Source organism: Diceros bicornis, chromosome 27, assembly GCF_020826845.1.
Source record: "Diceros bicornis minor isolate mBicDic1 chromosome 27, mDicBic1.mat.cur, whole genome shotgun sequence".
Taxonomy (NCBI): domain Eukaryota; kingdom Metazoa; phylum Chordata; class Mammalia; order Perissodactyla; family Rhinocerotidae; genus Diceros; species Diceros bicornis.
Window position 1 is genome coordinate 25,051,880 of NC_080766.1, and position 26,412 is coordinate 25,078,291.

Here is a 26,412-nt window from a genome sequence, read left to right on the forward strand (position 1 = left end):
TTGTACAGTATTCTTTCTCTGTCTGGCTTATTTCTCTTTTGCTAATACCCTCTAGATCCATTCATGTTGCTGTAAATGGAAGAATTTTATTCTTTTTTAAGGCTGAGTAGTATTCCACTATATATATATATATACCACATCTTCTTTATCTATTCATCTACCAACAGACAATTAGGTTGCTTGCATATCTTGGCTATTGTAAATAATGCTGCAATGAACATAGGGGTGCATATATCTTTTCAAATTAGTGTTTTCATTATCTTTGGATAAACACCCAGAAGTGGTGTTGCTGGATCGTGTGGTCGTTCTATTTTTAATTTTTTGAGGAACCTCCACACTTTTTCTGTGGTGGTTGCACTAATTTACATTCCCATCAATGGTGCACAAGGGTTCACTTTTCTCCACATCTTCACTAACACTTGTTTCTTGTCTTTTTGATAATAGCCATTCTGATGGGGAGGTGATATGTCATTATGGTTTTGATTTGCATTTCCCTGATGATTAGTGATGTTGAGCGTCTTTTCATGTACCTGTTGGCCATCTGTATATCTTCTTTGGAGAAATGTTTATTCAGGTCCTCTTCCCATTTTTTAATAGGATTATTGTTTGCGAAGATTTTTAAAAGTCATAAGTGACTGTTGAAGTTTCTCAAGTACTTTTTGATTGAAATTATCACATGATTTTTCTATATTATTCAACAGATTGTTAATTTACTTTAATTACTACACCATTCTTGAATTCTTAAAATAAACACACTTTTTCATATCCTTTTATTTTCATTGATTTCTGAATTTTATTTGCTAATATGGTGTTTTTCTTTCTTACAGTAGTCTAGTGTAAGAAGAATGTCATTTCTCCCTTACATGTTTATAAACATTTCACTAATTAATCATATGAATTTATTCTTCTCCTTCTGGAAAGAGTTTTAATTATATAGTCAATTAATTTAATAGACATAGATCAAAATTACTACTTATTTTTTATCAGTTTTTATAAATGATGTTTTATTTTGGAAATTCATGCATTTCATCTAAATTTATAAATGTATGTATGTAAAGCTATTTGTAATATCTTCATATTACCTTTATCGTATCAACGGGATCTCTAGTGAAACCATTTTATTCATTCCTGATATTTGAAAATTGTGCCTTATCTATGTTTTTCTAGAAAGTCTAGCTAATGTTCTATCTTTTTCATCAGTTTTTTCTTCAAAGAATAAGCTTTTTAAATTTTCTTTATCATGCATTTGTTCCTTTTTTATTGATTTCTGCATCTGTCCTTATTATGTTCTTCTTTCTTTATCCTTTAGGTTTAATTTGCTACTCTTTTTCTAGCATCTAGAAATGGATAATCAGAATATTAATTATCACCTTTTCTTCTTTTATAATAAATGTATTAAAGACTGCAATGTCCTCTAAATACAGTTTACCTATATGCCATACTTTTTGTAATATTTTTATGATTAAGATATTATACTATTATATTATACTACTCGATGATGCTTAATTCTAATATTGTAAAATAAACTTCAATTTCTTTTTCTTTTTTGGTGATTTTATGAAGATTTCAGTTAAGCCCAGTGAACTTAAAAAATATCATGTAACCATGAACTAAGCATACATAATGGCATGCATTATGTCAAAGTAATGTAAAGAACAGGCGAATTCAACATAAGCAACAATTTATTGAAAATTTTAATTAAATTGATTAGTCAGTTCAAACAACCATTAAAATCCAGCAACTGGTTTGATTTTCCTTTCTACCTGAGCCTGTTCTCTGTTAGTTGATTAATTCTACCTGACAATGTTCTGTGTTTCTTAATTAATTCACCCTTTCTGTTGATTTGTGTTAGTTCCGGTATAAACCTAGTTCTACAGTTTGATTCCTTCAATTCACTTTACCAGAAAAATCAGCAAAATAGTTGATTTCTATATAGCTATAATGTAAACACGAAGGAAACCACCTGAAAAAAAATTAATCTTTGTTTTTTTAAAATTTTTCAGTATTTTCTTTTAAATTCCAAATTGAATTTCAATGATTTGAGACTAGGGTTAAATCTTTTTGTATACTTAACCTTTAAAATGTCCATAAAACTCTTACCCTAGAAAGTGATACAGCAAACTTAAAATAATTACATTAAGCAGGATTTGTTTATATTGAGTTTCTAATTTTTACTCTTTTCAACTGTCATATAGCTTATCAATTTATACTTTTACAAAATAAGAAATGAGTAATTTATTTGATGGAATCAGTGGTGCTATATGATGCAAATCACCTGATAATTTAATAGTGTAAAGCATGGCTTCTATCGAATTGCATTTCAGTAGAGTCATAACATGCTTACATAAGGCTCTTTATAATTAGTATTTGCATACACAAATACTTTCTAAATAAATTGAGTTTTGCACATTGGAATAAAACCATGAATCAAAAGGATCTACACTGCCATCTTCTGCCATGTATGCTATTAGATATACATCCCAAAATAAAATGACTAAAAATATTTTATTGAATATTTTAACTTGTTTCAAACTATTTCTTTAAGATTTAGTTCTATATACTTATTCTCAATTTATAAAAACCAGTATAGTGTTTTGCTGTTAGTGAAAGGCTTATAAATATGTTATAGCTCTGTAATTACTTTTCTATAATGTCTATAAACCAAGCTGTAATTCTTTTAATAAATGAGAAATTCAAAAAAGGATGAACAGACTCTATTGCATAGTGCACTCTGACACTGAATATTCATAGTCTATCATTTCCAATGAAACGATGATGCATTACAGTAGCAGCCATTCATTGAACTGACTTCTCTCATCTGATGGACTTTTGCTGTTGATGCATTCATTTAGCAGAGAAAAGTTATACTCACATGGCAACAAACAAAAGCTTAATTTCAAGAATTTAAGTTAACAGAAGGAGATAAACACAAGTATTTAAGAATACAAACTCCGTAGAATATTTGTCAGAAACAAAAACCTGAAAACTAAAGGAAAAATCTCCTACTGACCTGAAATATCCTGGTGAAATGTACATCCAACCCATATTTGCCCTCCACTCCCCAACTTGCAAATTCCCTTTAGGAACAGGAGCTCCCACCACAGCAGGCTGCTGAACAAACTATTGTTTAAGTGACTGACTGGGAACACTTGTTCTACAAAGGGGAAAAACACCCAATGGAAAAGCATTTAGAAAGCACATTTGAGGCTCTGTCAAGACATTGTGTTTACTTTATTTCTGACAATCACTAAATTGAAAGGAATCTGACTTTAATTGATCTGATAAGATACTGATAACTTTATATTTCATAAATTGAAAAATTACTTGAGCTTTAAAATTTGTTTTAACAACTCAAAATTTACTTTGAAAAATGCATATCACATTTATAATTGGTAGATGTAAAAAAAATAAACATTAACCATATAGGGACCAAAATAAAATTTTTACTGCTGTTGATACTGGCTCAACACAAGATTGACATAAGGGCACCCATATTGTAGAAAAGAAACCACACTGTAAGTTTGAATGACCTCTGATAACTAACCCAGACGTGCTCTTTGGAGTTTATGGCCCCTCACAGCTGATATAAGTTGATAACTTTGTTCTTCTGAGTTCCTTAGGAATGTGATGACCCCAGGGCAGAGAGTCTATGCTGATAGCCGTCATCAATGACAACTAAAAGATCATAGTGTAGGGCATTGTCTGGTCTCTGATGCATATCCAGTAAAACAAGAGACTATCAGGAGCTAAGACCAGATGTCTGCCCCCAGAGATCAGATGGATGCTCCCACCCAGAGACCGGATGCCTCCCCCGCATGGAGATGGGCCCCCTGTATAACTGGCCTGTAGTCTTTGTTCTGTAAGATAGTTCCTTCAGACATTAGTCGGCCATCTTCCTCATTGCTAGCAAGCTATAATAAAGTCCTTTGTCTCCTACTACCTTGCCTCTTGACTATTGGCATGTCTTGCAGTGGGCAGATAACCGACCTTGGGGGGCAACAATATGATATTGAAAATCACAGAAGCACATATTAATCCTAAGTGGAAGATTATCCAGTGGTTTTCACATCTTATAAGTAACAACTCTTATGGTGAAGTATAACATATAGGAGGAAATGGAAATATTTTTCCTGATAGAAGTACAAGTTTCATCTATCATAATCTCTAATTTAGCATCAGAAAATTATCTTGGATAAAAAATTCCTGTGATTTGTCACTTAAATATGTATATATGTCTGAGAACGAGTTCTTTTTTGCCTGTGTTCTCCCATTTGGGGACCACATATATTTTAGAAAAATAGTCTTAGGGGTCATAATGGTCACCAAGTAAGCATTCTTCTTCCTACTTCTTCCTACTTGTTATTAAATCTTCATTTTTTTTTTTTTTTTTTTTTTTTTTTTTGGTGAGGAGATCAGCCCTGAGCTAACATCCGCCAATCCTCCTCTTTTCTTGCTGAGGAAGACAGCCCTGGGCTAACACCTGTGCCCATCTTCCTCCACTTTATATGGGACGCCGCCACAGCATGGCTTACCAAGCAGTGCGTCGGTGCGCGCCCGGGATCCGAACCAGCGAACCCCGGGCCGCCGCAGCGGAGCGCGCGCACTTAACCGCTTGCGCCACCGGGCCGGCCCCATTAAATCTTCATTTTTGATTCAAGTAATGATACAGAAAAATTAATAAATAGATCTTGCTTCACTGTTGATAGCATTATAGATAATTTCATACATTTGGAAAGCCAAATGAAAATTTTTGGATGATATAAATAAAGGCAAAACAGAAATTTGGGAAAATATACGAACTATTTTAAATGACAATGTCCCTCTGAGTTTTAAAATTAGAATAATTTAGACACCATTATCATGACCTCACAAAAATTTGTTAACTTTTCTGGTTTTTGATTTTCTATTCTGTAAAACCACAGAGTTGTTTTGCAAGGATTAAATACATTAATATGCAATGGATATTGAAAATGAGAAAGCAGTAGAGATAGAGGAACAAATAGAGCCAGGGATAGAGAAAGATAGGGAGAAAGAGAAAAAAATAAAAGCAAGAAATAGAGACAGAGAGAGACTGAGTTTTAAAAAAAACATTGTTTGTTGTTTGTTTGAATCATAGGGCCATGATTGCTACTCACTGGCCTGCAGGACACTCCTCTGAGGGGGAGGCGGAGGCTGCAGCGGGATTGGTTGAGTTCTGGCTGGAGATGCCTGTTGGGAGAGCTAGTCAGTCAGTTTGCTGTAGAATGTGAAGGCCCTGGAGCAAGGACTCCTGGAATTTAGTTCTGACACTTTTTGCTAAGGCAGTTGGTGCCAAATTTTGCTCCAGGTGATAGTTGAAAAGGAAAAGAAGACTTTGTTGTTGATAATGGGGTTTAATTAGAAAACAAAAGCCTGGAACACACGTAAAACAAGGAGATTACCCAGCTTGTCCTAGGTTCACGCTACTAACAATCTCCTATTGTGTGACAAGTGGTACAAAGAGAGCAAACGGATTTGAATTTATCTCACTTTTTACTAAAGAGAAATCTTTTAAGTTGTTTTAATTGGGAAATACACATCTCTTTGGAGCTTTTTTCTGGAAAATTCATAAAAGGGTGTAGTTTACATTAAAAATTTTTTGGGGGGCTGGCCCCGTGGCTTAGTGGTTAAGTGCGCACGCTCCGCTGCTGGCGGCCTGGGTTCGGATCCTGGGCGAGCACTGACCCACCACTTCTCCGGCCATGCTGAGGCCGCGTCCCACGTGCAGCAACTAGAAGGATGTGCAACTCTGACATACAGCTATCTACTGTGGCTTTGGGGAGAAAAAAAATAAATAAAAATGAAAAGTAAAAATTATAAAATTTTTTTTTTTTTTTGGTGAGGAACATTAGCCCTGAGCTAACATCTGTGCCAACCTTCCTCTATTTTGTATGTGGGTCATGGCCTCAGCGTGGCTGAGGAAAGGAGTTGGTCCCTGCCTGGAATCCAAACCCATGAATCTGGGCTGCCGATGTGGAGCATGCTGAACCACGACTCCACAGGGCCAGCCCCCTACATTCAAATTTTTGATGTTATACTGCTAGCAGTGTAATTTTTTTGCATGTTGCTGTTTATTCTCATAGTAAAATCTCTGACAGGGGTTATTGAATAACAAGCTCTTTTGTGATTTGGGGTGTGAAATAGAATAAAGAGTAAATTATCAATTTTAAGTAAAAGATAGTTTTAAATTTTAAGTATATCCACTACCTTGACCCATTCCCTAGGGTTAAAAGATATCCTCTCTACTGCTGGAAGAGAAAAACTAAAGAAGCAATTAACGTTACATTTTCTCTGGAAAACAGGTTGTCCTTAAAAGATGCTAATTTCTCCTGGCGTGGAAAATGACCTCACTCCTGGTAGACAATAGGTTTAGCCTTAAGACTAAGAGAAAGAGTGAATATGGGGAATGTTACAGAGAACACATAAATTTCTTTTCTCTTTGGGTAGAGACCTACCTTAAAGTAACACTCGCTGAGTATTTCCAGTTCTCATTCACTCCTGCTTGAGAAGGAAGAGTATCTTGTCTGATTAGTTGGTCTGAAAGCAGCAATTGTCTAAGAGTACTTTCATGATTATGGAAAGCCTACAATCCTCAAAAATGTCCTTTGATTGGGAGGGGCTTAAATTTAATTATTGCACACAACATTACCAAACTCATTTGCTGGTAGGTCTAAATCGTATCGTTTAAGCACATGGAAACAGTTGTGCTGAATTCTCTTTCTGTTCTTTTTTTCTAGAATGTTTTCTCCACTCTTACTGAATGAATATCCTTGCTATGGACTGAATTGAGTTTCCCTCAAAATTCGTATGCTGAAGCCCCAACCCTCAATATTGGTGGTATTTAGAGATTCGGCCTTTAGGAGGTAATAAGGTTTAGATGAGGTCATGAAGGTGGGGCTTTCATGATAGGATTAGATTCCTTATAAGAAGACACACCAGAGAGCTTGCTTGCTCTTTCTCTCACCTATATGAGGATACAGGGAGAAGGCAGCCTTCTGTGAGTCACAGAGAAGGACTTCACCAGAACCCGTCTATGTTGGCATCCTGACCTCAGACTTTCAGTCTCCAGGACTGTGAGAAAATAAACTGCTGTTGTTTAAGCCACCCAATCTGTGGTATGCTGTTATGTCAGCCTGAGGTGACATAGGCAATCCTTTTATTAATTTGTCATATCTCAGCTAATGCCATGGCTTTTCTGACTTCCCTAGAAAATTTACCTGCTCATTTTGCTATGCTTCTAAGTGTTTTCTGCATGTATAATTTATTTCTAGAATTACATTTGTTTTCATAAATATTTTTTTCTTAATTTTGTGTTTCTAGCACTAAGACATAGGCAACATTTGGTACTTTTTTTACTAAATGACTGTATGAATTTCCCCAGCTTGAAAAACTTCCTCTACCCCATACCATTTTTTTTTTTTTTTTTGAGGAGGACTAGCCCTGAGCTAACATCCAATGCGAATCATCCTCTTTTTTGTTGAGGAAGACTGGCCCTGGGCTAACATCCGTGCCCTTCTTCCTCTACTTTATATGGGATGCTGCCACAGCATGGCCTAACAAGCGGTGCGTTGGTGCACGCCCAGGATCCTAACCAGTGAACCCTGGGCCACTGCCCCATACCATTTTGTTTTTAAGCTCCTTTCTTGAAATTGAAAGTCTACTATTATTAGAACATCCAACAACTTTTTAATATCTCAACCATTAAGCCCTGATTTCTTACTGTCTACTTAAATCTTCTTTGGCTCTTTTTGAAACATCTCTATTTTTTTATTCTCATATGATTATATGATCAAATAATAACTTTTGCGTTAGAAATTAAATATAAATACATATGCTTTTCCATTTAGAAAATATCTTAGCCCAGGTTCTCTAGGAAAAAAAAAAATACCCTAAGGCAAGAAAACTTTTAGGCTTCCACTATTTTAGGCTAACATTACTACTTCCAGGGAAGCAGGAGTGATGAAAAATGTGAAATAAAAGAATAAAGGGGATTCAAACATAAGAGAATGCTAAAGATGGACACATGTTCATAATAAGAGTAACTCATTGCTCTTCCTCACTATCATTAAGGAAGCTGAAGGAACTATTTATCTTCAAATATTCTGGGTAAAGTAGCATGAGGGTGGGTGAAGAGTGTGCAGAGATACATCTGCTGGCTTCCTCTCATATTAGTTAGATGTTACACCATGGGCACCAATCCTCTACACCTCTGCTTTGCATCTGCTAGCCTCTTGGAAGCTCAAGAGCAGCAGTGGTCTCCACAGCACAAGCTACTGAACGTAAGGCAAGCGAATTGCAAATTGAATTGACAACATGGCGTATTGACTCCTTCATAAGGTCCAGATTATTTCATTATGTAATCAGCATAACTAGTAACCTACCATATTGTCCCTAAATTCAAAATAATTTTACTGCATGATTTAGTGAGGAAAAAACTAGAAGTTGTCTCTTGTTGCCTACCCCTAATATGTACAGTCTAGAGTCACGGGTTTGAAGGTGAAAGCTACATCTGCTTCTTGTGAAAAGTACAAGTACCCTTGGAGTCAGACATCTAGGTCAAATTGACCCTAAGCTTCCATTTACCTTTCACATGCACGCATGTGTCTAACCTGAGACCATCCTGCTGATTTAATCAACACGCTGTCATTGTGGCAGGATTTATTTTCTCCTATGTATTTATGTTTTCTTCCTGGTTGATGGCTCTTACTCAATAATAAAATATTGAAGATATATACTCTTGGATATAGGTAAGTAAATGTTACTTAGGTAATATTTTTCTTTAAAAAATCATTTTATTCTAATAAATGTTGGTGGAGACATGGCTTTCATCAAAAGCAAAACAACACACACCACACACACACACACACACACACACACACAAGGTCATTACCTTTCAATCAGCTTCTTACAAAGGCTAAAGTTCATAAAATACTATGATTACATTTATTTATATTAGAGAAAGAAAAAAATGAATAAAAATAATTTTATACTTTAAAAATGAAAATATAAAGTTGTATTATGCAAAGCTGATAATGTGTGATTGACATAAAGAGGTGTTTCACAATAATGAAATCAGAAATTCTTGGCTTTGATATGTAATATAAGCTTATAAGCTTATTTTTATTTAAATAAGTTTACTAACAATTTATAGCTAATTAGCATGTAGCATAAAACCAGTATCACTGGTTTCACTGCTTTTAATGTACAGTGCTAAATTTTGTACTTATACGTATAAATTTAATTGATTATTCATCTTGTAGTATGATGTTCTACTTCCAACATCATAAAAGAAGAAAAAAATACTCATTTTTGTTATTGATAAAATATTTATGAATGGAATAACTTTGGGTTTATTTTTGTCCTTTATAACCCAAAGATGGAATGTTATGGATCCAACGTCCAATATAAATAATTTAAATATGCACATATACTTGACTAATTCACCTATGAAGACCTTATCAGATCAAAGTAATGTAGTATGAGGTAATCATCTGGCTAATTCAAGCAAAATTTTCATTTTGGGGTGTAAATTTGAGGAAAAAGGATTTTAGCCATTCATTATTTAAGCTCTCCTGAGAGGTAATTAAATCTAGGTAAATTATTGAATATTATTCTTATTTTGACTTGATGGCAGAACACGGTCTACAATACTGTTTGATGGAATCATCCTGATGTGGAAAAAATCCCAGAAAATTGATGTCATCTAGGACTAGCCAAAGTTTTTTTGGACTTGACACCAAAAGTTCAATCCACAACAGAAAACAATTTATAAATTATATGTCATAAAATTAAAAGCTTTTTTACTGCCAGACACTGTATTAATAGGACGTAAAGACAAGCTACAGATCAGGAGAAAATATTTGTGAACCACGTAGTCAACAAAAAACTAGTACCTAAAATAGATAAAAGAAAAGAAAAATCAACTAATATGAGACTTTCTCAGCTCAAATGAAGAAGATAGCCCTGGGCAAACGTCTACACCAATCTTCCTCTATTTTGTATGTAGAATGCCTCCACAGCATGGCTGACGAGTGGAGCAGGCCAGCCCCAGAATCCGAACCCATCAACCGGGGTCAACGAACCAGAGCACAGAACTTGAACCACTCGGTCTAGGGGCCACTCCCTCCAATGACGTTTCTTTTTTTCACACAACGTTAGTATCACTTGTAATCTGAGTCTCCTTTACCACTATTCCAGCAAAGTTCAGCAAAAGTCACCATCTCCTTAAACGACATAGAATAGCATGAAGAATTCTCAGGTTAAAAACTTGAAAAAGAAAGGGAGGATTACAATTCACGTGGCTAAAATAATGTTCTGCTTCTTTGAGTTCCTCCTTAATATTCACTATTATTTATTCAAAAATTAAAAGAAAATTTATAATTTTTACAATATGGCTTGAATTTCTTACCATACATTCATTGAAGTGCATATTCCTAGGCCAGATAATAATGCTTGCATTTACAATTGATCACAGCACTGCTGGAAAGTGTATGTAAATGGAGAACAATGGTTTTGAGAGCTCTGGTTCATTCCCATCAGAGAAATTCAACAATTTCTTGTCATGGTTGAATAATTCAGTTTTAAAGTTGTTCTTATATGTTTTCCTACTTGCATGTGGAGGTGGATGAATTTGGATATATCAATAAAGATGATTTGTCACAGCCTTTATTTTTTGGATTGCTGTGATGACCCAAATTCTGTAAATTATCAAAGGAAAAGAAGTAGGCTATGATACCCTATAATAAAAATAGGAAGACTTTAATTGAAAATATAGTCGAGATAATATCCAGTTGTGTGACTTTTAATATTAGCCCTGTAGCAGCAGAGTTATATAAGTCATAAATCTGATTCATTGTGATTTTCCTCCACACAGTGTTAATATGAGGGACAGCTGCCAATCAATGGCTCATCTGTCAGTGCTATATTATTTTGATCTCTACAAATATTTAATCAACTGAACTTTTGAGGTCTTATATTTAGTGGCTTAATTGTAACATTGAAAGTAGATGGAATTGAATTGAAGAGACGAAAGCAGAAGCAGAATCTCATAATAGTTAAGAGCTTATATTTTGATAAAATTAGATTTACATTCTATCTTACCCTTTTTTTAGTTAATTATCATCTCTAGGTTTCATTTTTCATGTATGATGTATTAATATCACATATATAGTTGTATTTAATAATATGCCATGTATATAGCACTTAATGCTTTGCACGTAGTAAACTGATAAATTATATGAAAATTCACATGTATATTTATTTACATGTATAATATATAAATACATGATTATTAAAAGATGTTTTCCTAATAGAATTCACATTGTCAAATCATGTCATTCTAATAATTAGCTGATTCTCTTATCATTACTCTTGTAAAAATGCTTGTTGGAAAAGCTACATCTCAAATGGAAAGCTGTTGCTTATTTGAGAGCACCTAATAAATACTAAAATGTTCTAAAAATATATTCTAAAATATACTATTTTACTGTATATCCTCACAGCTTAATTGAAAAGGATGATGTACATACTTAGGTCATTGATAATTATCTAGAATTTTTAATGTGAAATATGCGGTAGAGAGAGCTCACAGTTCCTGTAACTTACTTGTTTTTGAATGCTTCATTTCCAATTTACATAACTAACTATGTTTTTTTAAACCAGCAATTTTATAAAGTAGAAAATATTACACTAATGCTGTGGTTAACAAGAATTGTTTAATGTCACTATGAAAGTTTGCTTAGAGAACAAAAGAACCAGACTCTATATTCTAAAAAATAAACAAATAAAATTCTATTTACATAGCAAATTTTATGAAATTTACATGATAACATGATTAGAAAAAAATCATGATTTTGACCATCCATATTTTTTTCTCAGTAACTTTATATTGGACTTAGAAACATCACTATATCTCTATAACTCCTCTACTAGTAAAATAGTGGTTTCCAACACTGGCTGAACGAAATCATCCAGGGAGTTTATAACAATACCAAATGCTAATGTCTGGGAGACATCCCAGCTGAGATAAATTACTAATTTGTAATTCTCAGAGAAAGGCCTTTTTACAAATTTTTTTTTTTTTTAAGAACCCAGAGTTGACAACACAGTAGTAAAGTATATTTAGAGAAGTGTGAACGTAATGCTTTATAATTTTTTAAACAGTGAAGTAGAGGATACTAGGTATAGGTCCAGATTTGAAATCTCCATATCTATACTTTACTAAACTGTTAGAATAGAAATAATAGATTCCAATGATTTTTTTCTTGTTATTTATCCACCTGTGGTGGGAAAGTACCCTGCAGATACGGAGGAAGGGAAAACCCTATGTGATATTTTGATCGCTTCTGTGTTTAAGACCAAAGAAGCGCAAGTGAGAAACTTCTGCAAATACTTTGTATGGCTAAGATTGGACAAGTAAAGATTATTTTTTTAATAGAAAAAAATGCCATAATGATTTTTTCTTGCTTTTTGTTTTTATTTTTGGCTGTCCAAATACAGGGTCAGTGCAAGGAAGTTATTCTACTGTGGACATGAAAATAGAGGAATTTGGAGTTTTCAGAAGATGGCTCAAGAAAACATAAGGACCTAGAATTGAGAGAATTGGAAAGAAAGGAGAGCTCTGAGGTCAAAGGAGGAAGTATGAACTGTGTCAATAGGCCGGAATAGTTCAAATTTCCTGGGGAAGAATGACCAATATTTTTCAATTAACAGGAAGACCATTAAGATACTTTAGTTTTCATTTAGCTTTCATTTGTTTTCATCTCTTTGACAATATGAATTACATTATCTACAAAATTTTTAATAAGTATGTGATATATATGTATATATATTCATAAATTTTAATTAAAATTATTTGGGGGTATGAGGGAAAGCTTTTAAAGCATATATATATGTATATATGTTTTTATTTATATAAATTTATAGTTACATATGCCACAAAGATCACTGAGTAAAGTCTGGGAATGAAGCTAAGGTCAAGGCCTAAGAGAAGAGGTGGAAAGCTTTGGAAGTCTTCAGAAACATCAGGGTTTGTCTTGGAGTTACCACGGAAGGTGGGATGAGGACTTGGGCCTTTTTGTTTAGAAATCAAATTGAATCATAATTTTAGCAGACTAGCGTTTTTGGACTCTTAGTTATACTTATTGTTTACTCAAATGAATAAAACTTATTTGAAAGTCAAATATGTAAATAAGAGATAATGATAAAAGTAATATGGTTGAAATATAAATAAGCAGCCTGAAATCTTCTCTGCTTCCATGGCCAAGCTGCTTTGCAGAGTCTTAGAACCCAGAACTAGCGAGACATTGACGAACAGTGTAAGAATGTTCCCCTGTCACCACAGGCTCAGTTATGCTTCTCTTTCAACTAAAGACCTTTTCTGATCAAATGTATTTGTTGGAAATGAGTTGATAGTCATTTTCTTTCACGGAAAAATAAATTAACTCTTAATAAAATATAAAGAAAATGGGCAATTGATTAAAATTAAAGGCTCTGTACTGTAAAAGACCTCAAAATCAAAAATAAAGAAAATATCTCTGTGTCAGAATCCAGATGGGTCACACTTAATGTAAAAAAAAAAACAGGCAAAATTAACTACCATGCGTAGAAGATCTACCAAAACTTGATGTACTGGTTACCCATTCTTCCCAATTGAGTCTCAGAGAAAGCAAAGGCAGAGAACGGAAAAGGGCAGTTAATTATCAGTGTAATTAATTAAAGGATTGTGCAATATCTGAGTCAGTATATATCAATGCATTTAGATTCAGATTGCATTTTCTTTTACATTGATTTTCTCTTATTCAGGTACTACTTATTAATAATTACATTAATATTAAAATATTATCATTTAGACAATAACTATTTTTAGAAAAGGTAACATCCAACAGGTTAGCATGATACTTAGAGGATGCTTAAGAAAATAGCATCAAATTATTTAAAGATAAAACTGTTACAGATACAAGAAAAATTTATGAAACCAATGATCATTATGGAATACTGTAACATATAAGCTTGTCTTTTAACATACTTACATTTCTCATCGCAGTTTAGTTATTTCATCTCTAGTACTCTGTCATTTAGGAAAATAACACATTGCCTTGATTACTGGAGATTGATTTTTTTTTTTTTTTTTTTTTTTTTGTGAGGAGATCAGCCCTGAGCTAACATCCGCCAATCCTCCTCTTTTTTTTGCTGAGGAAGACGGCCCTGGGCTAACATCCGTGCCCATCTTCCTCCACTTTATATGGGACGCCGCCACAGCATGGCTTACCAAGCAGTGCGTCGGTGCGCGCCCGGGATCCGAACCAGCGAACCCCGGGCCGCCGCAGCAGAGCGCACGCACTTAACCGCTTGCGCCACCAGGCCGGCCCCTGGAGATTGATTTGTTTTTATTTTTTAAATATGATCTCTCACATAGATCTATTATTTTAAAGTTTTATTGAGATATAATTAACATGCCAAAAATTCATCTTTTAAAGTGTAAGGCAATGTCATTTTCAATATATTTACAGGATTATGCAACTATTGCCACAATCTGAGTGGTAGAACACGGTAGAACATTTTCACCACCCTAAAAAGAAACCTTGTACTCACTAACAGTCATTCTCCATGCCCCCTGCCCAAAGAACTAGGCGACATTAATGTACATTCTCTTTCTATAGATTTGCCAATTCTGGACATTTTATTCAAATGGAATCATGCAATATATGGTCTTTCATGACTGGCTTCTTTCATTCAGCACAGTTTTGCAAGAGTCAAATATACTGCAGACTGTTTAAATATATGATTAATTTTATTGCTGAATAATATTCTATCATTTGTATACCTAGGAGTGGAATTGAAGGGTCATATGGTCAATCTATGTTTAACCTATTGAGGAAATAACATTTTTTTCCAAATAAGCTGTACTGTTTTACATTTTACCAGCAATGTTTGAGGATTCTAATTTATCCACTTCCTTGTCAACACTTGTTATTATCTGGCTTTTTGATTATAGCCATCCTAGTGGAAGTGAAGTGGTATTTTACCGTGGTTTTGATTTACATTCCCTTGATGGATAAGGATGTTGAGAATTTTATTACATGTTTATTGGGCATTTTTATACAAATACATATTTATACAAATATATATTCATAATCTTTGTCCATTGTTTGAGTTACATGATTTCTTTTTTATCTCTTTTTTGCTGAGTTTTAAGAATGGATTACACATTCTGGATACAAGTACCTTATCAGATTCATAATTTACAAATATTTTTTCCCATTCACTGGGTGGTCTTTTCACTGTATTGATGTTATTATATGCAGCATAAAAGTTTTTAATCATAATGAACTCAGATTTATTTCTTCCTTTCTCATTTGTGCCTTTGCTGTGATAGCTAAGAAACCATTGTCTATGTATTCTTCTAAGGTTCTATCGATTTAGATCTTAAATTTTGGTTTATGATAGATTTTGAGTTAATTTCTGCGTAAGGTGTGAGGGAGGAGGAGTCGTTCTTTTATGTGTGGATATGCAGTTGTCCCAACATCATTTGTTGAAAAGCTTTTAAATTGTCTGGGCACTCTTGTAGTGAAACAATTAACCACAAATGTCATGGTTTACTCTTTTATCTGCAATTCTATTCTATTGATCTATACGCCTGTCCTTATGCCACTACCACTCTGCCTTGGTCCTGGGCTTTTCTTTGTGAGTAGCCTTTTTGATTATCAATTCAATCTCTTTACTTGGTATAGGTCTATTCAGATTTTCTGTTTCTTCCTGAGTCAGGTTGTAGTGTGTACATAGGTTATTTTATTTAAGTGTTCTTTATAGCAAGAAAAGTAGTAGCTACTTGCATTTTAGTTGGCACGTATTTTTTATCCTTGATGTGCTTTCCGTTTGTATATTGGGAAACATTCTCAAGCAAGGTTTTCTAACACCAATGAAATGTTTTTTCATGAAAAACTTTTATTGGAATATTCATGGGGCAAGGCCAAAGAAAAAGTACCTGTAAATTAGGATAAATAATAATATCTCAAATACAAAGATTCAATGAACCAGAGTTTAAAAAGCTTTTGTGAAAAAGGGGTGTGGGAAGAAATCACTGAATATATTGGCATGTGTAAACTATGTAGGGAACAAACCTGAAACATCCCTGAAGGATAATGATTTCCAGGACTGCCGTGTATGCATTCATAGATTGTGAACTATACAACTTAAGCCCAATTGTATAATTTAACTTTCTTTTCCTACCCTGGCTTATGGGGGTTGGATCCCATTACTATTCATTAATTTTCAATTCCACTGAAACAAACTATGCTTTTTGTAGTTCAACTTGGTTCTATTCTAGATCATGAAAGACAGAAAACGATGATTTTTGCCTTGTGTTTTGTTTATACCATCCAGAATCACAGTAATAGGGCAACTGCATCATGCTATATAGTGATTTATTTGTTAGCACTTGAGAGAGATACATGACTAATGATGAAAGGCCTGTAAATAATGAGAAATTGATAGCATGATCATTATATCAAACTTTATTGAAATTATCAGATAAATAACTTTATCCAGACTTCATCTTTTTATCCAAAAGTAACCTGAATCAATAAAATATTATGTATATATTCAACGTGTTCCAGGAGAGGTTTATGTAGCGCCAGGAGGAAAAGACAAGTATTCATCAATCTTTCAGGATTAAAAAAATAATAATTTTGATTTCTGGTTTCCAGTCTGGTTGTAAGGAGCTTAGAAGTTGACACTTGACCCTACCAACAAATAAAAAGCTGAATAAACTGAAAAATCAAGAATTCTTCTTAGACCATCAGAAAAATAAAATCAGGGGCAAGTTACTGCTCCAAAAATTGGAGGGACAGACAATTTACCAGAGCAGAAACTCACAAAATTCACAAACAATAACCTCCTTAGGCACCAGTAGTGGGGTAGGAAAACCTGAACTGTAATTGATAAATTGATGGAGACTCGATGTGGACAAGCCTGAGAGATAACTTCACAGGGACTCAGCAATTGGGGACTTTACCTCCAGGAGCTCTGTCATGTTCTCACAGTGAACATCAGAGAAAAATCTCCTTGTGCTCATGGCAGGAGGAGGGGAAAGTAAACACTTGGAAATATGTCAGAGTATTCTGTTTTACCTATAAGGCCTACCCTCAAAACAAACTATTTTATCAGAACCTAACTTATTGGGATTTTATCAGAGCCTAACTGACTCAGAAGAAGGGAAATAGCCAACTCCAGCCTGCTCTAGCCAGCCTAAGGGGGTGAAAGAAAAGAAAAAAAAAGGCTGAGATGCATTTGTGAAGTTCACAGCCCAGCAGCACAGGCTCAATAAAAGACTAGGACCTAATCACAGAGCTATAGAATGCTGCCCCTCCCCCAACACATTACCGTAACTATATAGATTCAATGCAGTCCCAGTCAAAATCCCAGCAAGTTATTGCTTTTTATTGAAATTTTACTTTTTAGAGAAGTTTTGAGTCACAGCAAAACTGAGGGGAAGGGACTCGTATTTCCCATATATCCCCTGCCCCACACTTGCATATCCACTCCATTGTCAACATCCCCCACCAGAGTGGTACATTTGTTACAAGTGATGAACCCACATTGACACATCATAATCACCCAAAGTCATAGTTTACGTTAGGGCTCACTCTTGGTGTTGTACATTCTATGTGTTAAAACAAATATGTAATGATATGTATCCATCATTATGTTATTATACAGAGTGTTTACACTGCCCTAAAAATCCTCTGTAGCTCTACCTATTTATTCCCCACCCCTGATATCTGGCAACCACTGATCTTTTCACTGTCTTCATAGTTTTACCTTTCCCCGAATGCCATATAGGTGGAGTTGTATAGTATGTAGCCTTTTCAGATTGGCTTCTTCACTTAGTAATGTGGCTTTAAGTTTCTTCCATGTCTTTTCAGGACTTGATAGCTCATTTCTTTTTAGTACTGAATAATATTTTATTGTCTGAATGTTCCACAGTTTTTTTATTCATTCATTCACATATTGAAGAACATCTTAGTTGCTTCCAAATTTTGACAATTTTGAGTATAGATGCTACAAACATCTATGTACAGATTTTTGTGTGGACATAAGTTTTCAACTTCTGTGGATAAATACCAAGGAGTGTGATTGCTGGATCTTACAGTAAGCATATTTTTAATTTTATAAGGAAACTTATGTTTTGAATATTAGCAAACTGATTCTAAAATTTTTTTGAAGAGACAAAGGCCCAGAATCGCCAACACAATACTGAAGGAGAAGAACAAAGTCTGACTGGCACTACTTGACTTCAAGTTTTACTATAGAGCTGCAGTAATCAAGACAGTGTGGTATTGGCAAAGAAGAGATAAAAAGATCAATGGAACAAAGTAGAAAGCCCAGAAATAGACTGAGGTAAATACAGTCAACTCATCTTGATGAAGGGGCTAAGGCAATAAAAGGGAGAAAAGACAGTTTTTTCAACAAATGGTGCTGGAACAACTGGACATCCACATGCAAAAAAAAATGAATCAAGACATACACTATAAGTTCTTCACAAAAATTAACTCACAATGGATCGTAGACCTAAATATAAAACACCAAACTATAAAAGTCGTAGAAGATAACGTAGGAGAAAATCTACATGACCTATGGTTGGTGATCACTTTTTAGATACAACACCAAAGTATGATATGTGAAATACTTCATAAGCTGAACTTTATTAAAATTGAAAACTTCTGCTCTGCTAAAGACAATGTCAATAGAATGAGAAGACAAGTCACAGATTAGAAAATATTTGCAAGGGATATATCTGATAAAGGAGTGTTATCCAAGTGTACCAAGAACTCTTGAAACTCAAGAATAAGAAAATGAATAACTCAATTGAAAAATGAGCCATTTCCTCATCAAAGAAGATATACAGATAGTAAATAAGCCTGTGAAAAGATATTCAAAATCATATGTCATTAGGGAATTGCAAGTTAAAACAACAATGAGATATCACTACATACCTATTAGAATTGTCAAAATCCAAAACACTGACAATACCAAATGCTGGTAAGGATGTAGAAGAACAAGCACTCTCATTCATTGCTGGTGAGAACGCCAAATGGTATGGCCACTTTGGAAGATCGTTGGGTGATTTCTTAAAAAATTAAACATACTTTTACCATAAGATGCAGCAATCACATTCCTTGGTATTTACCCAAATGAATTAGAAACATATACCCACACAAAAACCTGCACACAGATGCTGATAGCAGTTTTATTCATATTTTCCAAAACTTGGAAGCAACTAAGATGTCCTTCAGTAGGTGAATGAATGAATAAACTATGGTACATGCAGACAATGGAATGTTACTCAGTGCTAAAAAGAAATACATTATCAAGCCAAGAAAATACATGGAGGAAACTTAAATTCATATTATTAAGTGAAAAAATCCAGTCTAAAAAGGCTACATACAATATGATTCCAACAATATGACATTCTGCAAAAGGCAAAACTGATGGAGGCAGTAAAAAATCAGTGGTTACCAGAGGTTAGAGAAGAGGCAGGGATGGATAGGCAGAGCACAGGAGATTTTAGTGAAGTAAAACTATTCTATACGATACTACAATGATGGACACATGTCATTATACATTTGTCAAAATCCATAAAATGTACAACACCAAGAGGGAACCCTAATGTAAACTGTGGACTTTGCGTGATTATGAAGTGTCAATTTAGGCTCATCAGTTGTAACAAATGTACTACTATGGTGCAGGATGTGTGTGGTGGAGGAATTTGCACATCTGTGGGGGCTGAGGATATATGAGAACTCTATAATGTCAGCTCAATTTTGCTGTGAGCCTAGAATGTCTCTAAAAAACGAAGTCTATTTATATAAACAATCTTCTGTATCAAGACCATAAACGTAATAATTTAAAGTTTTAAAGTATATTATTTACGTTTTACATTGTTTACATTCTCACAGGAATTTTCTTAGATTTAGGGTTAATTACTGATGTCTAGGTCATGATTTATTTAAAGTTTTATCCTGTGAAAACATGTGCATATTAACAGAAGAATCTTGTGGGAAGAAAGAAATACTGGCAATTAAATCACTTCAATTAATTCTCAACATTCCTCATTTCAACCTGGCAACACTTGAGCTCTCTCCCTCATTCTGAACCATTTGGAGGCAATCAGGACTTTTTCCACTCATGTAGACCCTGTAGGAAAGAAAGTAAGAGAAGTTTCCTAATGCCTATGCATATGCACCTTATGCATTCATACTCAAAATCTAAATATGACTATTTTTTAAGCTACAGATATCTAGTTTGAACCAGATGTTTGCAGGATAGCTTTATAAATGTGAGAGGGTTTACTTGGAGGTCATCTCTAGAGCAGACTAAATTTAAGACTTTTTTTGGTAACAATACTAAATTAACACTAGAAAAATATCCTAAGCACCGAAGGCATTTTAACCCAATTATCTGTATGAATCTCTGCAATATATTTTCAGTCACCATAGCTCTTGTATTTGGCATTTCTATCCTTCAATGTCACTTCTCATTAGTGCACTGGTTCAGTCACTGTCATTTGATGACTTCTCCATTGTCATTTCACTTCATTAACTGATTATTTTCTAATTGCTATTTTATGCCACTGTTTGATTCATCAGCTTTTAATGTTCCACTTAATTGACTTCTTCTTCTAAATGACGTGAGAGAAAATGTGGCTGAATTAATCATTTAGCTTCTGAATTGTGATATAGTGAGTGTTTATTTTGATTGTTCCATTTTTTAGATAGCAAAACTAAGGAAATATACTTGCAGTCTAGTCAAACATCTTTCATTAAAAGTATTCTTACTCCTTGCTTTTTCCAATTTCTTTAAAAAGTCAAATAGTCTCAAAGACACATAAATGTATACTACATTTTGCTGATTTGAACATTTATTTCATCTTTTCATTTTTACTCCATAAGATTTCACTTGACAAGATTTTACATCATATCTCAAGACATATGTTATGTAATTTAGTAAAAATTTTAAATCTGAAACCTGTGGATCAAAGAAATTGGTGATTAAAGAAAGAATGTATTGGTGCCTTTATCAGCCAACTTAGTGTTTCCAAATAGTAATTTTAAGGAAAATTAGAATAATAATCATAAAATTTGAAAGTTTAATTTATTTTTATGTTTAACATTTTCTTATTGTAGAGGAATCTGGGCCATAGAGAGTTAACATGACCATGCAACAAATAAGTGACAGAATTGAAGTTCAAATCAAACTGTGCCAAACACAAAAGTCTGAGTGCTAGCTGTGCTCTTAGGTAATGAATAGTGTGGAGTCTAATGTCAGGTGGTACATACAGTGCTGGGAAAAAGGAGAAAGGCTGTTACTCTTCAGTTCATCATGGTCATCTCTGATACTCTTATTGACAAAGCCCTAGGAGATTCCAAAGCTTTCTGCTTCTTTGTCAAGCATGAGGCATGGGAATGTCAGTCAAATCTGGGAACCCAGTGCGTAGGGCACAAACTGTTAGGCGTGGCACGTACTCCTTGCCCTGGATTCTCACCACTTCCTTGGAAGGCTACACAACTCCGATTCTCACGTGACCCGCAGAACTGTCTCCCCTATTCAAAGTGGGAGAATTTTTTACATCCTACCCCTTGATCTTAAAAGCTTTCTCTCTCTCTTCTCACCTTTGAGCTTGAATGGACTAATATAGGCATTAAGAGAGTTCAAAGTATTCCAAGCAGGGTAAATAACATGATTGGAAAACATAGGACAAAAGAGGTGTGGATCATGAAACAGGGAAACAATCAAAGGGTTCCAGCAAGGGCTGAATCAAGATAGAGATATGAATATTATGTCCTAACGCTTGACAAGTCTGTTTATCTTAGAGGAATCACATGAATTGCACAGGACACTAATATGGTAAATGCTCAGTTACTATAAACTCTCTATGTTTCACATGTGAAACTCGTGGAATTAGAGTTGTTGTCTTTTTTACCATATTTATGCCTGTGGATTTATGAACATACTTGTGACTAAGGAAATGGGCCATTTTTCACAACTTCATTTTCTTGACCCTAATTTAAGTGGCAGGGACGACGGGCTTCATCTAAATTGTGCAGTGGCCAGTGTAAGGTAAATCATAGTCACTTCCTATAAATATAGGGGTTTCCTTCTGTGAGACTGCTTACCAGCTGGGCAGACGATGGTCAGCTGTGCTATGGTACTGGCAAGATATCCCCCTTGTTATCTATATGTGTTGCCAGATCTATTAGGTCATTTTAAGTTTCAGTGACGAGTCAATGCAAGAGTGAAAGAATTTACTAAACTAAGAAATGTTAGTAATTAAACGTCAAATATTTCTTTAGTAGCTTAGATAATTGGCCAGGAAAAGTGTAATTCAATTTTAAATTAATTCAAATTGTGATTCATTTAGGAAAATTTTGTCTTAAGAACAGTTCAAGTAAAAGTGATGAAAAGGTTTTTGCAAAAACAAATTTTTATTAAGATTTTTGGTTGTGTTGTAATTTAGAGACAATTTCTTAATATTTTCTTGGTCATTTGCAAATCCTAACAGACATTGCAGATATCTAGAAGAATCTGGATAAAATATAAATACATATTTATCAACAAAATCTGAAAAAATCTTAATGGATGAGTATGGTTTCCAGTTTCTACATAACATCCAATTGACCTAGGACTGGCAGTAACAATTGTTTTGAGGCCCCTTTAGCTTATCATATAGCACTATACCTTCATTTTCTGGTTGAGGTCAAGTGTATATATTTAATATAAAGGAAAATAAACACCTCTTTACAACTAACATGCTGAATGCTTTTTTCCAAAGTAAGATATTTTTCCTTACTTCTGTTAAATCCACTGATGTTCTAATATATTTTTTAAAGCATTTGTTCCATTCGTGAGATTTCAGAAGTAAAAGACAAATAGACATTTTGGAACCATATTTGAGCATTATTTTGTCCCAATATGTCAATATATTTAGAATGCTTTTGATAATTACGAACAGTTTATTTTTTTCAATTTAGAAACTCTGAGATGGCTGATATTCAGGAAATATACGCTAGGAATAATGCCATGCAATTTCAGATATTCCAATGTTGAATAACTCAGCCCTTAACCTAAGAACACACAATCAAATAAACTGCAAGAGAAGGAATAAGAAAATGACTCAATATAGCATAGATCAGACATAATTTAGTAATGATTTTCAACCTAATTTTTGGAAACAGATGCTCTAGAATATTTTTGTTTGTTTTTTCCTATGCCAAGTTGATTATAGCCCTTAAGGTCTGAGATTTAAACAGTTAGAATATAAACAAATTAGAATCCTAAACTAGAAAAAGGGGATTTTGATGAAGACAATCATTATTTAGATGTTTCTCAGAGAAGTAGCTTAACATCTCTTTGAAAAATATTTTACTGTTGCTTAGTTAGTGAAGGAGGTGCTAAGAGACACAAGTGCGAAATTGTCCTGAATTTTCTTTCTCATACAGCAGAATCAAGTTTTTGCCATCATCTATTTCTTAGGAAATAAAACAAAGCTCATTTTCAACAGTTAGAGCAATAGAGAAATAGCTCAGTTAGACAGATGGTTCAACAACCTTCCTCATGAAGGTCTTCTTCCATTCTAGACCCTTTTCTGGACTGACTCAACAGAAAAACAAAACGATTTAACCAAACAGTAAAATTCCCAATAAAGAATTTCAAAACTTTGGTAGGTGCTTCAGAATGTCTTTCAAGTTCAAGCCCAGGCTATCTTCCCCACCACTACCACTCTAATACAGGCATCCCTCACCTCACACATTGATTACTGTAATAATCTTCCAGGTTTTGCCTCAATATCTGGCCCTCCACTCCCCAAAATGTCTTATAAACTTCTAGACCAAAATTCATTAAACATGATACTGAAAACATCATTTTTAATGATGAAAACTATTTTAATGATGAAAATAATGAAAACATCAGAGTCAGAAACGGATTCTTTATTTGAAGTGAAATGGAGTGTCAAGTTGTAAAGCCTTTCATCTTCAGGTCCCATCCAAGTTTGTTCTATTTATTCTCCAAAATAAGTCCATATTCCATTCATTCCACACAATGTTTGCTATCACTGTGCTGTAGATGGAATGTTGGTGTCCCGCTAAAATTCATATGTTGTAATCCTAACCACCAATGTGATGGTTTTATGAGGTCGGATCTTTGGGAGGTAATTAGGTCATGAAAGTGGAGCCCTCATGAATAAGATTAGTGACCTTACAAGAAGAGACACAAGAGCTTGCTCTCACACTGTGCTTTCAGTCATGTGAGAATACAACAAGAAGACCGCCATCTGCAAACCAGGAAGTGGGCTCTCACCAGACTGCAGATCAGCCAGTGACTCGATCCTGGACTTCCTAGTCTCCAGAACAGTAAGAAATAAATTTTCATCTTTTAAGCTACCCAGTCCATGGTTATTTGTTATAGCAGCTCAGACTGAGAAACAATGTCAATATAGTTATCTATTACATCTATTTGCTCATAAATTTTCCCAGCAAAGAATGCCCTTATTCTCCTCCTGTGAAATGACATCTACTTTCATGTCCCACATTCTGTAGTGTTCTCTGAAGCCAGACCAAACTGGTCTACTTTGCTTAATCAGCATATATTTCTCTTTAGAAGTTTAAAAAATGTTTATATTTCTTAAGTTCCTTAAGGATAAAGGGCCATACATTTTAATTCTTTGTAATTCTCTATACAGTCCTTAGTTTATAGAAAGTAGTTCACCCTCCTTCAATCTCCCATTCTCCCACGGCTCTACTCAGTTTCAGCAGATAAATTTACATCTTAATTCAGGAAAAGGGAAGACACCAGAAGGCATTTCTCTCATCTGCCTGCTATAAAACATACAAATCTACTAAAAAAGAGTTATCCCTTCTCTTATTTAAGGCCAATAACTCCACATATGCTGTGGTTCTCATCCACTCATCTTCTCAGCTATGAATTATCATATTCCTTCTTTAATATTCATCTTTTCAACAACTGAATACCTCTCATCAGCTTAAAATAAAATGTCTGCTTCTACACCATATGGTCCTGACCCAAGAGGTCCTCTCCCCTCTCTTTACTTTGCTTTCAGTTAGCATCTGTTACTATTTCTGAAAATATCCCTAGCCAGACTTCCTCTTTGAGCTCAGACAGTATATCCAATGGCTTATTAAAGTAATCACCACTTGGATGAGTCAAACGTGTTTAAAACGAGATGCATAATTTTCCACCCAAACCTGGTCCTCTCAGAGAATGTTAACTCCATCAACACAGAAACCTAGAAGTTACCTGTGAATATCTTCTTGTCCTTACCCCCAAAAGAAAATGAATCATAAAATCTTGTCATTTTTACCTTCCAAATGCCATTTAAAACCATCCGTTTCTCTTCTATCACCTTCTACTTCCACTCATTTCTCAGTACATTCTCATCTGGCTTTTGTTTGCTCCATTGCAAGAAAACCACTCACTGATTATTGTCATGTTTCCAAATAAATGTAAAGCTCCTTCCTATCTTACCTGTTCTTACAGAAGATTCAGTGACTGTCTTCTTTAATAGTCTTCTTTATAAATACTGTCTTTTACCAGATTACATGGCATAACTACCTCTCATCCATTCTTTTTCTATCTCATTTTATGGTTCATCAATCTTAATTGGATAATTAAATATTTGAGCTTCATATGGCTTCATCATAGGCCCTCTTGTTTTCTTTCTCTCAAAAGGTGAACTTACTTAATCCATCTGCATGCCTGTTTTCTCTGTCATTGTAGCCTACTTTTACTAATGAAAGCTTTTCCCAAACCTCCATGTTGATGTCAAAGCCCTTATTAGTGTTTTCAAACTGAATGTAGCTTTGCTTCATTGCCCTTATCACTGGCTTAATTTCATACATAATTACGTGATTCTTCTTTTAATTTTTCTCTACCATTAGACCCTTAAATATGAGACCAAAAATTACAACTTTTATTTTATTTCTATTGTCTTATCTGTCATTTGCAGATATTTAATAGACATTTGTTCAATTAATGAACTATTAAAATAATGACTGACATATCCCACATTTAATGGCACCATCTTGAGAAAGAAAAATGACTCAATATGTCCGAAACAAGATTCACAATTTTACCCTAAACCTGGTCTTCTCCCAATATTTCCTCACTCAGTGAATACTGTCACCATCGGGTGAAGAAGGGGCTCTTTTCTCACTTTTATCATATCTAGAGAGTTATTAAGTGGAATTACTTAACAGTGTATTAGGGTACCCCAGAGAAACAGACCCAGTAGGAGATATGTGTGTGTGTATATATATACACACACACATATATGTATATGTGTATATATATATATATATATATAGAGAGAGAGAGAGA